The 16,208-nt window shown below is 38.6% G+C and overlaps 1 long non-coding RNA gene across 1 annotated transcript; it reads left to right on the forward strand.

Moving 5' to 3' along the window:
* The first annotated feature begins 11,446 nt into the window (after window positions 1-11,446).
* Window positions 11,447-13,827, forward strand: LOC111606890. Its single transcript, XR_002752273.1, has 2 exons — window positions 11,447-12,194; window positions 12,273-13,827. It is a non-coding gene; the product is annotated as an uncharacterized LOC111606890 (long non-coding RNA).
* Window positions 13,828-16,208: the final 2,381 nt, after the last annotated feature.

Below are 16,208 nucleotides of genomic sequence, written 5' to 3' on the forward strand. Positions count from 1 at the left end.
TGTATGTGTATATTTGGATTTTGCAATATTAAAAAATAATAAAGAAGCTGGTCTTGGCCAGATACCATCAGCCCCAAGTCATTGATTACCAATAACCTTTAGTTTCAAAGTCAGATTTCTTATCCCAATTTGAATGTCATATAAAAGATCTCTGCAGAGAGAGCATGCAATAGTTTTTAATCCATTTACAAGAGTTACAGCATATGTATTGGTATAAACATTTGTTCCTTCCTATCCTAATTGGGGGATCCGCTTACAATCCAAAAACAAATCGCTAACACTGAAAATTGTCGTGTTTCTGAAAATTTAACAGCGTCACAAGAGATTAGGCTGACTACCTGTGGAACTGAAGATAATTGGCATCTGTAGCGTTGTTATTTTACTGGGGGTGAAAGCTCTGTGAATCCAACAACATGCCCCAATATTACACTTTTTTGTTTGTTTGTTTTATTTAAATAAGCTTTGCTTCTCTCCAGTAGGCTCTGTTACCACCGAGGCATTTGTTTTTAAACGTGCAAAACTATCTCCAGCATCTCGTTTCTTTAGTTTATTTCTGTTGGTTGTTCTGTTACACCTGCTCTCTTTTCTGTTCTGGTTATTTTTCAGTAATCTCTCTCTTACCTGTTGTATATAGATCAAGGGTTTCCAACTCCAGTTCTGAAGAGCTACTCCTGTGATTTTTAGGTGAGTCCTAGCTCGAACACACCTGAATTAAATGAAAAGCTCATTACTGAACTTCATGACAAGCTGAGGTAGTAATTCAGCCATTTGGTTCAGGTGTGTTCAGGTATGTTATATTGCAGTCGGTTTTGAAACAAGTGAAAAATAAAATCCTCAGCACGGTAGAAAGCTAACAGTTAATCTCTGTGAAAACAACTCAAAGAGGAAATTAAAGAACACAACAATATATTTGCAGATATTAATCTACTCTTTCAGAAGAGATGGTTGGGAATACTAAAAGACCAAAACTCCTTCAGTGTCTCACGTGTTCAACACCTCATCCCTCTTCAGTATGACCAACAGAATTTGAGAAATAAAAACATCTGCAAGGTTATTTGTCCTGTGTCTCTGTGTGGTCCCGGATAAGAAAACATTTGTAGCTGAATCATATTTAAAACCCCGCAGCAAATATGTTGGAGAAAATCGCTGTAAATTTACACAACACATGATCTAGTTATTAAGTTCAAATAAAAAGAATTGCAGGCATATTATTACAACTCCAAAAAAGTTGCTTCCCCTTATTAAAATTGTAATAATTGGCAAGGTCCGGAGCTAGCCAATTGAGTTCCCTAATCACAAATGCTTTGCACTGTCCCCCAGCAATTTTTCTTTTTTAAATTTTATCTTTATTGATTCTCAAGAAAGTATCACATACATAAACTTAGGTCTCTACATCACAGGATTAACTTCAACATTTGTAATAAGGCAGACAGGTAGACCATTGCATAACAGTCAAAACAAAAATGCAACTTCACTTCCCTGAGAAAGATTATAAAGCAAGGAATAAAGAGAGTGTGGAAGAAGAAACCAAAAAGAGAAAAAAAGAATCAAGTCAGAAATGTGAAGAGCAAACCTGAAAAAACAAAAACAAACAAAAAAAAGACAGGATAAAATAATTATGAAGTATGGTTGTCATAGGAGAGTGGATTGTCAAGGAGATTTAATTTAGTTTGGTCTCTAAAAAATGAAATCAGATCTTTTAAGTTTTACATAGTCTACCAAAATCTGCCACCACTGACAGAATTGTTCAGTCCTGTGATTGAGAGAGGCTGTTATTTTTTCCATTTTATATATGTTAAATGTTATGTCAATCCAGTCGTCTAAAATTGGTTTGTCTTGTGATAACCAGTTTCTTGTAATGTTTTTCTTACTTGCTATTAGTAAAATTGTCATTAAATATTTATTTCTTTTTGAAGCTTCTTGAGGAATTATGCCAAAATACATAAGCTTGATCTCAAAAGGAATGTTCTGCTTGAAAATATCTTGTAAGGCACTATTTATCTCTTTCCAGTAATCTTTTATGATTGGGCAGTCCCAGGAGACATGATAATGGTTCGCGTTTTGATTTCTGCATTTTCTCCAACATGTAGGAGGATTTCCATCATAGTGGCGTTTCTGAGCAGGTGTGATAAAGAATCTTACCAGATTTTTCCATCCAAATTCTTGCCGTTGTAGAGATTTATTATATGTCCATTGGTATCTCCATATTATTGTCCATTTCTCCTCCGTTATTGTTAAATTGCCCTCTTTTTCCCATCTTGCTTTGATGTGTAGGGTTGAAATGTTTTTGAGATCTATTAGGTTTTTATAGATAAGTGAAATTATTTTCCCTTTAATTTTTGATTTATAGGCATTTATAAAAATTTCCATTAGGTTTATATTCTTGTCAGTGTTAAGGAATCATGGCTATTTTTGATGGTTTAATATAGTTAAGCTAATGCCATGTGCGTATAAGTAGACCAACATTCCATTTGGACAAAAGCAGATGCAAGGCAGGAGTTCACAGATAAACATTCTTTTGGCAAGGCTGTAATTTAGACCAGCCATAAAACACAAAGCTCTTGAAAGGTTTTAAATTAGGAGGCCATAAAGAATATCTTCCCCGGCTTGCAGGTCAGAGGTCGGGGGTTTCTCAGGAGCTCAGAGTTGCATCTGGAGTTGACCACAACTTAGGAATCTTGGAAAACACTTAGTTTAATTTCTGATATACCTCTTAATATTAATAGCAATAGTGTGTTAGATTAAAATATATTACCCAAGTTACAAGTACTAATCTAGTTAAATGGAATGTATTTGAAAATGTACTAACTATGACAATATCGGAAACCAAAAGGGAATGGTTTGAATGTTATGTTTTACAGGATGAAAAAGACTTCTATCTCATTATTGTTTGTGATAAGGTAAAGATTCAAATCTTTGGAGAAGCTGACTGCAGAGGAGCAAGATAGGTTTTGTGAAAATAACTTATAATTTTAATAACTAAAATGACTCTTGATATTTGTCATTAAAACTCAGGGGAAGGTCTAAGTATTTGCCAAGGTAGCTCTTGGTTGGTCAAAACAGAGGTACGCCCTATTTGCATATATTAACAAAGAGAAACGCCTTCACTAGAAAAGGGAATGCTCAGTAATAAGAATTCAGACAACTGCCCTGTTTTGCTTTTAAGCATCAGCTGTCTCCAAAGGCGCCTTTGTTCTTTTTCTTTTAATTCTTTTGTCTCAGGTAAAGAATGTACTTCTGTGTACTCTGAAGTTTTCTTGTTAAATTCATACGGTGTTTTCTATTGAATTAAACTCTGCATTTCTGTGACGTCATTGTGCCTCGCCGTCTCCTTGCCAGCCGTGACGACATCCGCTCGCGACTCGGCGAACAGGAGGGAAAGCAGAGCCATGCTGTTTCCAAAACTTAAGCTAACCAAATAACTTTCCTTCCTTAATATCAGTTATCACTGTTCCAACAATATCATTATTGTATCTCTTCAGAGCTCCTCTTGAAGAGAACTGGTTTCTCTTCTGAACTCACTTAGTCTTTCTCTGATGTTCATCTCTCGCTCCTCTCCTGGCATTTGTTGTTTCGAGCCAATCTTCTTCCAAGCGGTACGGGAGAGTTGTTCGGCCAGGCTCTCCTTTGGCTTGTTCAGGGGGACAGGTGTAACATAGTTAGGGTTAACAACACTCCTTCATCAGTGGCGCAAAAAGTGGGTATGCAGGGTATGCATAGGGGCGCTGCACTAGAGGGGGCGCCAAAACCCCGTCTCGAAAAATGTTTTTTTCTTGTTGGCATTTTCTATAATTAACAGAATGAAATGATCAATAACAGGGGAACAGCACTGATTAGGCGCCCCTCTGCTCCTTCACCTCCCCTCCTGTCGCTCTCCCTTCCCATACAGGTGGCTGTGCACGCGCCCCTAAGAGTACGCAGGCGCGTTTTTTTTTTTTTTTAATTTTTGACTACCACTCGTAGTGCACTTGACAAAATGGAGCGGCAGAAAAAAAGGCTGTCCGGGGCGCAAAACAGAAAAAGGAAAAGGGAGAAGGATAAAGATGTTGGCGGGATGAAAAAAAGCCTTTCAATGTGGTTGAAAGATAGTAGGTAAGTACCGTCAGTGTATTAGCAGGACAGGAGGGTTGTAAATAATCAAGTTAGCTAAAGCTAGCAGCTAGCCTAATACGGAATCGTCCCATATTTGGCTGTTAAAAGTTGCCTCCCCTATTAAACCATTCAGGGACGCGATTTGTTTTGTATTTCTATGAATATCTGATACAAACCTGTCACAGACACATAACCGCGCACTAAGTAAGAATGACCGAAATAAAACTCAGGAAATATTAACACAGGAAAGCTAAAGCTGTTGTGGCGGCAGTGCCCAGTAGTGATGGGATTTTCGGCTCCTTTTCGAGATGCGGCTCTAATGGCTCTTCTTACTGTGGAGAGCCGGCTCTTTCGGCTCCCAAACGGCTCCCCATATATACTTTTTACATTATTAATTAATTAATAGCTTAAACCTAATTTTATAATATTTTGTTTAATTATTGACATTGTTAAGCACTTATGATGAGTAAAAATGCCGCATAACAATGCTATAGCAATACCGATGCGTGTGATGTCCGCATGTGCCTGTGCAGGTTGTTTGTCGAGCCTGCACGATAGGAAATGCTGACTTTGTGTCATGTAACGGTGTGGTGAGGAGGTGAGGCAGACGCTTGAGACCCAGGTAGAAATGAAAAAGACGATTTTAATGGTGAAACTTAGTCCAAACAACGAGCAACAGGCACATACACACTGACCACGAATAGACTAGACATTGACGACAAGGACCCGACGAGGAACAAGGAACACAGGTGGAGTTAAATACACAGGAGGGTAATCACAGAAACGAGACACACCTGGGAACAATCAAGGGGAGGACAGAACAACGAAGAAACTTAAGGACACAGAACACTCTAAATAAACAAAGAAAAACACAGATCCTGACACTTTGCACAGTCTGCACTGTGCCCTGGAGCTTGATGTAGCATTAAAATGAGTCCAAATCTTGCTCTGTTTTCTGTCACTCATTTATTTTCACCTATTCAGTTCTCACACTGACTCCCCTTCTTTCTGTGCTTCTTGACCACTGAGTGAGTGTCTGTGCATAAACACCTGCCGACGAATGCTATACAGCTTGGCCAATTGCCTGCCGTTTCCACAAAAAAAGTGTAGATAAACTTTTTTTTCAGTGTTTTCCCGCCACATTATTAATTGAAACTATGTGTGATTGGTCAGATGTGTGGAGCACACGCTTGACATGAGGGCAGTGGACCGACCGAGGGAAAAAAAACCTCTCCGCTCTAGCACTGGCAGAAGAGCAAAACACGCAAGGAGAGGGAGAAGGGGGAGGAGAGACAGCGAGGCACCGCAGGACAAAAAAAAACGATGTGGGGAAAAACTATCGGCTCTGGCACTTGCAGAGCACAAGCACAACGACAGGGAGGCAGAGAGACGGCGATATACTGTAGAAAAAAACCCGGCTCCCAAATAGGATCCTAAAACGGCTTGTTCCAATCGGCTCTTAGAGCCGGATCGTTCACGACCGACACATCACTAGTGCCCAGCTATGGTCCAACACTTAGCCCTCCTGGGTGCATATTTTTCAGTCATATGTATTATGGATTCTTTAATTAAAGATGAGTTGTTCAAGTTCATGTGTGTATCAGACAAAATAGTCATCAGAGTCACTAAAGCCCTTAAACTCAAAAAGGTTGGTGACCTATTTTACCAACCTTTTTGGCAGGGGGACACTTGAGTTTAAATGTCTTATTCAATACCACTACAGTGGTGTTGTGATGTATCTGATAAGTCAGATCAGATGTAATGTCCAATCAGTAACTGTTATCCAACAAGGAGATGATTTAAATTAGGCCTGTCACGATAAACGATAAATCAATTAATCTTACGATAAATTAAAACTATCGACGTCATTTTAATTTTCGGCACTATCGTCTCTTCCGGCCTTTTTCTCTTTCTGTTAATGACACTAAATGAAAAAAGGCGCAACTCCGGTGCTCTCCACTGACCCTCCCTTTCGCCATTTCCTCGGTGTAAAGCCCAGCGCACACTGCACAATCTTAGAGCTGCCCATTTTCAAAACCTGACAGGCCACACATTAGTCGACAGACATCCTAGGTATAACGGATAGGTTCGTTCCTGCCATGTGATGTCCAACAATGGGCACAAAATGATGGCTGCAAGTCCAATTAACTAATTTTAAAACCAGGCATTAATCAATGCTTTACAACAGTCTACCTGCAATGCATGTGGTTAGTGTCAGCGTAAAGTCCTGACTGAATGAAAATCATTATAACCTATTTATGTCACGTTAACGAAGAACAGCTGAAAAGTTGCTGGGTTTATCAACTGCGGTAGCAATTTCGCTCCAACTCCTCCCCTTGTCATTTCTATATTATTTACACAAAATGTTGAATAAACATTAATGTTGTTTCCACATATCATCTCCGATGTCCGCTGGACTTCGGGTTGCGCCGTGTTTCTCCTCCCTGCTTTCTGATGCATGGAGGAGAATCCACTCTTTCTGATTGGCTACCTGTCACATTCAACAGGCTGTGTTAAGCTCCCAGTCGGGGAAAACCCCTGATTTGGATCGGAGCGGCCATGACGATCTACCGCTTTATACAGATAAATACACTACTCAAAAAAAATAAAGGGAACACTTAAACAACACAATATAACTCCAAGTAAATCAAACTTCTGTGAAATCAAACTGTCTACTGTTAAAGAAAAATAATTATTGTTTGGTGCTTAATACAGCTAATCCACGACATGTGTAAAGGTATAGCCAACGCTTTAATTTGGAATAGTTTCTGTTGAGCAGTTGGGAATGCAGCAGACAAGGCAGGGCCTTTTTTCCTCCCCCGCTGACAGACACAAAGCTATAAAATTTACACTCTGATAGGAGTTACAGACTCTTTGGCGCCTCTCCCTCGTACCTGGCGCGGCCCAAGACGAAGTCGTCCGCCCTTTCACTTAGATAAAAGCCAGACATCGGAGCTGAGATGGGGGAAGTCCCAGGATCTCTGGGTGTTGAGGGAGTTTCTGATTGGTCAAAGAACGGAACGCCTTGGCTGCATATATTAAATAGGGAAACACCTTTTTACTTTAAGATTCCGTGTTAAGAAAAAACGAGAGAAAGTTTTTTCATCTTTGTCTGCACGTGGGCGCCTTTGTCTGTCTTTATGTTCGTTTGTCTTCCCTTGTGTGTCTTATTTTTATGAGAAAATGCATATCTCTGTTCCTCTGCAGCTTTGTTGTTGATTCCTTTGTATGAGATTAAACTCTGTGATCTGTGACGTCAACACGCTTTGTTGTTGTTTCGTTTTAGCAGCACGCGGTCGCTGCAGGTCGCTCACGGAGAACGTCACTCACCGATCCCGGGCAAGATTAAAGAGGAAAAGAGCCAAACGTTTTGTCCAAAGCTAGCATTAAATGATCCTCTTTTTTAATAATTGGGGGCTTCGTCCGGTTCTGGAATCTTGGCGGGTGGCGGTCTCTCCCCGATCCGTCCGGCTCGAGCGGTAAGACGTTTTTTTTTTTTTTTAATTACTCTTTTGTTGTGTGCGGCTGCTCGGAGTTTCGAAGCTGCAGGGGAGGATAGATTTGTTTTTAAAAGAGTTTGTGGTTTAGTAATTGGTCGAAATACACTACAGGGAATCGTGGCGGGTTCAGACGGAGTACGTAGCGCTCACTCCGTCGTAAAAAGGCTGGGTTTCTTAATTATGTTCTTGTGCCCTGGGAATCAATGACTGGGTCCCTAAAAAAGAATTTGGTAATTGTGTATCAATTTGGTAGTTTGGGCTTGTATTGGCCCGGAGACTGACTCATCTCCAGTAGACTTACAATTGGCTTAACAAGGCTGAATCGCCTGTCTTCAGTCAGACGTAGTGCTTTAGCAAGGCAAATCGTTTGTATTCAGGAAGACGAAGTGACTGAGCTGGGTTGCGTCGCCCGTGGTGACGAATAGAAATGCATTTTTGAAGCCGGCATTTTATTTTATTTTTTCCCCGTTGTCTCTTCCGTTTGTTCGACACCGTGTTTGTGTTTCTCTGTGTGTCGCGATGTGTGCTTGTTGCCGCGACACGAGGCTGTGTGCTCCAGAGCTCTAGGTGTGTGTATGTGTGCATGTGTGTATCTGTGTGTGTGTGTGTGTGGCCGTGTGTGTGCGCGTGCGCGAGTTCGGGCTGGCTGTGTGTTTGAGCGGAGTGTTAAGTTGTTTGCAAAGCGCTGTTTGCTTGAATGTGAGTTGATTTTGCTGCGTTTTATTGTAAAGTTATTATGGACACTGAGTTGCGACACGTGCTGTACGCTATTTTATGGTCGGGGTTCGTAGAAGAGTCTTAACGGGGAAAGTAGAACGATGGCGAAACGTGGTCTTTTAGTTTGAAAATAAATAAATAAAAATAGGAGTTAAGTACATAAAACTGGTACCAGGAAACAAAATTATTGGTTGTGGTTTGATTTTAACATAACTTTGAGATCTCTCTTTTTAAACGTGCACGGGGAATTAAAAGGTTCCTTAAGATTGGAGTTTAAAATTAATTAAATTGACACATGAAAATATGTTAATAAAACATTGGACAATTCCTGAAGCTTCAGTAAATTTCATATAAACTTTAGTAAAATTGATATAAATTACAGTAAAATTTGATAGAATAATGACCACAGACTGACACTTGGGGACTGATGAAATTCTGACTGACTATGAAACCTGGCCGGATGTGTGTTTTGTGTTTTCTGTAACATGTTTTGTGTTTTTGTATTGTGTTGCAATTCATGTTGGTGTGAGAGAGTGTGTGATTGGAGATAAAATACCACTGGGTATTTCATGTCATATAAAATACAGAGCAATTTTTTAGTGCTGTTATGTGGTGCAAAATTTCCAGTTTTTACAAACATCCTCTGTGTTAACTTGGACTAAATTATTAGATTAAGCGATAACAGCAGTAAAATGTGACCTGCAGTGTAAAGTTTGGAAGGCGATTAAAGGATAGAATCTTGATAAAATAAATCATCTGCACAAATTGAAAATAAATTATGGGTTCTGAGGTTAAATAAATGAATAAATAAATAAATAAAATAAGAAAGAATAAGCCAAGAATATGAGGTCACAGAGGATTCTAGAAATGCTGTCTTGGCAAATTAATAGTTAAATACATAAATATAGTGAATGAATAAATGGCTAAATACATGACTGATTAAGTAGAGAAATAAATAAAATAAAACCTGTGTATAGAATTGAGAACTAAAATAGTGGATAAAATGTTAATTATTCCTTCTACGCTGAGAAGGTAGCAGCAAAATAGAATAAAATACAATGAGTTAAAATAGGACCTTTTTAATGAGTTGAGGATACAGACAAAAAACAGAACAGATCTTTAGAGAAACAGGCTCTAACTGTAAGAGGAATTGCTCAGATAACAACAAATTGCAATATGCAACTGACTCTAGATATTTTCACAATCAGTCTTTTTTCAAACTGACCAAAACTTTAAGATAGATAAAATATTGTTGAATCTACAGGACTTACGGATAATTAGACAGGATAAATTAGTAGTCACTCTCTTGTTAAATAGAAATTGATTTAATATAGAACAGTTTGCTAAAATTTACAAGATTGGTTGTTGAAGGATAACATTAAGTTTGAAATAACTTATTGGTTAATGAAAAAGATCATATGGAACTTTTGTAGAGAATAATGTGGACAAGGGGACTTGCAGCCCCCCCCTTGCAGCCGCTCCAGGAGGGCCACAGAGCTGGGCTGTAACTGCTACCCCACTAGATTCAACTAATTAACATGTGAAGCCTCTTTGCATACCACTAATTTTAAGTGCGAAGCAACCTCTGCTCACAGAAGTTCAGCAAGGGAGCACCAGCAGCTGTAAGGCAAATTATACTCTCTCCCATCGTTTACAGTACTTCCTGACAAAATATCTGCATGTAAGTTCATTTTTAAAAGTAGAAGGAACTAAAACATATCTGATGATTCCAGTGCCAAAGCCTAATAAAGAATTAGGTGTTCCTCCTGAAATCCTTATCGGCTCTCTTCCTGCCATAAAATCAGCCCCTCCAAGAGGTGAGGGAGGGGTTTTATGGTGGGGTTATAGATTTGCTTTGTGCTCTGGCAGAAGACGTTGCTCGGATAAGTGTAGTGACTTTAAAAATACAACTTATAAACTTTAAAAATACAAAAGGATTTAATTTTTTTTTCCTAAGGACCATAGAGATTGGCTGTTTAAATTTTAGGGTATTGTTTCACATTATAGATTATAGGAAGGAGTAGAGAGTCTTTTCTCATCACATAAGACAGGATTTTGCTGCAGTTTGGTTTCCTAGATTTAGTGAAACGTTTTCTTTAAAATTTGTTTTCATTAGTTTGACTCCCATTTAGTTAATTTTAAATGTCAGTTCTTTATATTTTGTTAAATCTACCAAATTAATTTCTTTCTTTTGAGTTACCAGTTTCCTCTTGACCCGTTCGAAAGGGGGAGGGGGAAATTCAGTCTTCAGTTTAATTTCTTTCATTTGTTGATTTGGTAATATTCTGACCAGTATTTGTCAAAATTTAGCATTTTTGGATTTTCTTAAGAATATATTTTGAATTTTTTTTTTTTTTTTTCTTTTTCAACGTCTTTCTGCCTGGTTTATGCATAACCTTCACTGAGTCTTAATTGGTACACACGTTTTGTCAACCGCTAGTGAAAATTTTTGAGAAGTTTGTAAAATGACTTATTTGACAATCATAACAGTAAAATGTAATTATGAGTTTTAAAACTGTAATGTGAAATGTTTTTTGAAAATAGTAATCTTGAAGGTTTACAGCATGCTATAATAACTTGTTCTGTTTGTTTTGACAGTTTGCCTGTTAGGACGGGGCAGTATTGGGTAGAATTTCTCAGTAAAATAATGACCCTGTTTCATCAACATCGTTAGTTAACATATTAGGTAATGATGATACATTAGCCAGTAATGTATCATACAGAGGGAGAATATGTTATGGGTTATTTTTATATTACTTAAGTAATTTACTGACATTTATATTACTTAAACAAATTTTTTGACGAACATGTCTGATCTGTGTTACACATAAAAAGTGAAAGGAAAATATTCTCTGGTAATATATGTGCTTATTTTAAATAGGTTTGAGTTGTTCTCCATTAAAAGATTTTCTGACAATGGGCTAACATATTTTGAGAAAATAGATAAATTTATAGTGATAATGAAGCATATTTTGGTTAATTAACTTGGGAAAATAATTATAGAAATTAAAATATTATTGTGTCAGCCATTTTCAGAGCATTAATTTAATGGAGCATGAATGTTTTACGAAATGTTTTGAAGAATCTGTTCTTGATTAAAGTTATCACTAATCAGTAAAAGTACACAGGTGGGATTATAATGATTTTTCTAAACTTGATTTTGATTTTTTGATTTACAAACATTTAAAACGATTTTGAATAAAACTTTAAATTCGACGATAAGTAAAAGCCTAGGTAAGATTGGTATATTTTGAAAATGTCTGGATTTGTTACATTATAATTTCTCCAGGTTTGACTCTTTTGAATTTTGTTTAAGGAACGCATGTAAAATGATTTAGACAAACAACCAGTAAGATCTAGTTTGTTCTATAAAAGTAATTTAAACTGGACTGTTTAATTCACATTGTTATTCATTTTTGATGGTAAATGTAAGCTTTACAACTACATTTTTAAGTTTTTGTTATTGTTTTGTTTCGTTTGTTTAATCCTATTTTTACAAGATTGGTTTAAGAAAAGGTCTGCATTTGTTTGATATTCTGGCAAAACGTTACTTTGGAAACATGTCTTTTGAAGCGGGTGATTACAAGGTTTTGCTGTTTTCCATCGGGTAGGAACAATAGTTTAACATAATAGAAACGTAAATTGAAGGGATCACATCCACCATTTGATGAACAGAACTGGACAAAGTAGGAGATAAGGTTTCAAGTGATGTGTTGCTCATGGTTTTACACGCGGACTGCCCTGGAGTTTCGAACTTTGGACTCTGTCACACAAGCTGTTGTCATGCGAGGCGGGGGTGGGGCTGCTTGGAGAAGCGGCTTCACACTTATTTCGAAGATAGCAGCCACAGAGTCACGAGCGGTGGAGGATTCACTCTGACACGGGGTGACTTTAAGATGTTTGTGTTGAATACACAAAATGAATGATGCTTTTGGAAAATCTGATCTCTGTTTGTCGTTTCAGTTTGCAGCCATTTTCCTGGTGCCCTGTGGGTGTGGTCTCATTCAAAGTCTGCGTTCTTTGATAAAAAGGATTAAAATAATTTCCCGGATGGAAAATAACAAAGCAAATTTATTTTTTAGGTGAAACCATCGTTTGATTATACTGACATTAATGAAGATGATAATAAAGAATGTTGTAATGGTGTTTCTGATGCTAATGAAATTCATGTTGAAAACAAAATGTCTGTTTAATAACCTGTGACAGGTCATTTCACGAGATTTAGTTTCCTCACGAGGAGATTTCATTTTCTCCTTGACATCTCTCTGTAATATTGACCTAATAATCCCATTTTCAGTGAGCAACGGATGCTCAGGTGGAAGCCTGAGGTTTCCGACCGAAGAAGATCAAGCTGCAAGAGGATCATCATAAACTTTTATTGCGTGTTTTTTCGTTCGTTGTGAACTCTGGAAAGGACTTTCGTTTTTTTTTTTTTTTTTGCGCGCATTTTTTGAACAATTCCTGACGAAGACTTCATATTTTTTTTGAGAGACTGTTCATGGACATTTAAAAAAAAAAAAAAAAAACAGAAAAAGACGAGCAACAGATTGTAATTTTGTGTGTTTCTCATTTGACAGATTGTAATTTTGTGGTGAATGTTGTCCTTTAAGTTGCAGACATTTCTTACTAATTTTTCTATGTATGTTCCTGTTTTATTTTTTTCATTTTATACTTTGGGTTTTGTTTGTCCTGTGTTTTTGGTTCTATTGTGATAATTTTGTTTTATGATTTTATTTTTGGGAGGTTAAGTATTTCTTACCCTTGGGTTTTGTTTAAAAAGGGGGACTGGATATAATTAGGGTACGTCACTCTTTTGGTTTTCATTTTTTGGTTTTTTTCGTTTTTCTTTTAGTTTAATACACAGTTTTTGGCTCTGTATTAGAAGGCTTAATCAATTTTAGTGAGGTCTGTTTTTCAGACCTCAAAAGGGGGACTGTTAAAGAAAAATAATTATTGTTTGGTGCTTAATACAGCTAATCCACGACATGTGTAAAGGTATAGCCAACACTTTAATTTGGAATAGTTTCTGTTGAGCAGTTGGGAATGCAGCAGACAAGGCAGGGCCTTTTTTCCTCCCCCGCTGACAGACACAAAGCTATAAAATTTACACTCTGATAGGAGTTACAGACTCTTTGGCGCCTCTCCCTCGTACCTGGCGCGGCCCAAGACGAAGTCGTCCGCCCTTTCACTTAGATAAAAGCCAGACATCGGAGCTGAGATGGGGGAAGTCCCAGGATCTCTGGGTGTTGAGGGAGTTTCTGATTGGTCAAAGAACGGAACGCCTTGGCTGCATATATTAAATAGGGAAACACCTTTTTACTTTAAGATTCCGTGTTAAGAAAAAACGAGAGAAAGTTTTTTCATCTTTGTCTGCACGTGGGCGCCTTTGTCTGTCTTTATGTTCGTTTGTCTTCCCTTGTGTGTCTTATTTTTATGAGAAAATGCATATCTCTGTTCCTCTGCAGCTTTGTTGTTGATTCCTTTGTATGAGATTAAACTCTGTGATCTGTGACGTCAACACGCTTTGTTGTTGTTTCGTTTTAGCAGCACGCGGTCGCTGCAGGTCGCTCACGGAGAACGTCACTCACCGATCCCGGGCAAGATTAAAGAGGAAAAGAGCCAAACGTTTTGTCCAAAGCTAGCATTAAATGATCCTCTTTTTTAATACTACTTAGGAAACAACACTGATTGACAATCAATTTCACCTGCTGTTGTGCAAATGGAATAGACAACAAGTGGAAATTATTGGCAATCAGCAAGACACACTCAATAAAGGAGTGGTTCTGCAGTTGGGACCACATACCACTTTTCAGTACCTATACTGTCTGGCTGATGTTTTGGTCAGTTTTGAATGTTGGTGGTGCTTTCACACTCGTGGTAGCATGAGACGGACTCCACAACCCACACAAGTGGCTCAGGTAGTGCAACTCATCCAGGATGGCACATCAATGCGAGCTGTGGCAAGAAGGTTTGCTGTGTCTGTCAGCGTAGTGTCCAGAGGCTGGAGGCACTACCAGGAGACAGGCCAGTACACCAGGAGACGTGGAGGAGGCCGTAGGAGGGCAACAACCCAGCAGCAGGACCGCTACCGCCACCTTTGTGCAAGAAGGAACAGGAGGAGCACTGCCAGAGCCCTGCAAAATGACCTCCATCAGGCCACAAATGTGCATGTGTCTGCACAAACGGTTAGAAACCGACTCCGTGAGGATGGTATGAGGGCCCGACGTCCACAGATGGGGGTTGTGCTCACAGCCCAACACCGTGCAGGACGCTTGGCATTTGCCAGAGAACACCAGGATTGGCAAATTCGCCACTGGCGCCTTGTGCTCTTCACAGATGAAAGCAGGTTCACACTGAGCACATGTGACAGAGTCTGGAGACGCCATGGAGAGAGGTCTGCTGCCTGCAACATCCTTCAGCATGACCGGTTTGGCAGTGGGTCAGTAATGGTGTGGGGTGGCATTTCTTTGGAGGGCCGCACAGCCCTCCATGTGCTCACCAGAGGTAGCCTGACTGCCATTAGGTACCGAGATGAGATCCTCAGACCCCTTGTGAGACCATATGCTGGTGCTGTTGGCCCTGGGTTCCTCCTAATGCAGGACAATGCTAGACCTCATGTGGCTGGAGTGTGTCAGCAGTTACTGCAAGATGAAGGCATTGAAGCTATGGACTGGCCAGCCCGTTCCCCAGACCTGAATCCGATTGAGCACATCTGGGACATCATGTCTCGCTCCATCCACCAACGTCACGTTGCACCACAGACTGTCCAGGAGTTGGCGGATGCTTTAGTCCAGGTCTGGGAGGAGATCCCTCAGGAGACCATCCGCCACCTCATCAGGAGCATGCCCAGGCGTTGTAGGGAGGTCATACAGGCACGTGGAGGCCACACACAATACTGAGCCTCATTTTGATTTGTTTTAAGGACATTACATTAAAGTTGGATCAGCGTGTAGTGTTATTTCACTTTAATTTTGTGTGTGGCTCCAAATCCAGGCCTCCATTGGTTATTAAATTTGATTTCCATTGATGATTTTTGTGTGATTTTGTTGTCAGCACATTCAACTTTGTACAGAACAAAGTATTCAATGAGAATATTTCTTTCATTCAGATCTAGGATCTGTTATTTGAGTGTTCCCTTTATTTTTTTGAGCAGTGTATTTGGCAATTAATGGGGGTCAAATTAAGATTTACCAGAGGAGCAGTCAGCTCAAGCTGCCATCTCGGAAGTTGACGTCACCGGAACCTCTCCCCCAGCCAATTTGACTGAAAAAAACTCAGAAGTTTTCTGGAAAAAAAACTTGAACATTTCCAAGTTTTTCAAGATAATTTCTGAGATTATCCTCAGAAATATTTCTAGAAAATTGTCAATTTTTTAAACGTAAAAATGCCCTTGTTTTATCTAGAATTTTTTTTTTTATTAATTCAAAAATTTGAGTTTTATCAGATTTATTTATTTCTTTAACCTATCGGGGCCCTAACATGCTATTGTATCATTCTTTTATGATGGAAACGTTACAGCAAAAAAGTGAAACGGGGAGGGAAAAAATTTGTATTAGACAATTTTGTATCAAGGATTTTTTTTTCAATTATGTTGTTCTCAATCTTGGATTTAGACATGCATTTTTGTTTGTTTATGCATGAGTTATTGATAATGCTAACATCAAAATGATGAAGTAGTGCTGCCTTTAAGTGGTGTTTGAAATGCAAAAACATGTCGGCCTCCATCTTCTTCTGATTCCTCAGTAGGGAGCTTGATAAAGTAAATAAATGAATATTTTCAAAAATGTCAAAGATAAAATATAAAGACTTGTTTATACTTTAAGCTATCTTAGTAGTGGCATTTTTAACATCACCTTGTATTTAAGAATGTAAAAGAATTTAAGTTTTTGTTTTTCAGTT

This window comes from Xiphophorus maculatus, chromosome 23 (assembly GCF_002775205.1).
Source record: "Xiphophorus maculatus strain JP 163 A chromosome 23, X_maculatus-5.0-male, whole genome shotgun sequence".
Lineage (NCBI taxonomy): Eukaryota > Metazoa > Chordata > Actinopteri > Cyprinodontiformes > Poeciliidae > Xiphophorus > Xiphophorus maculatus.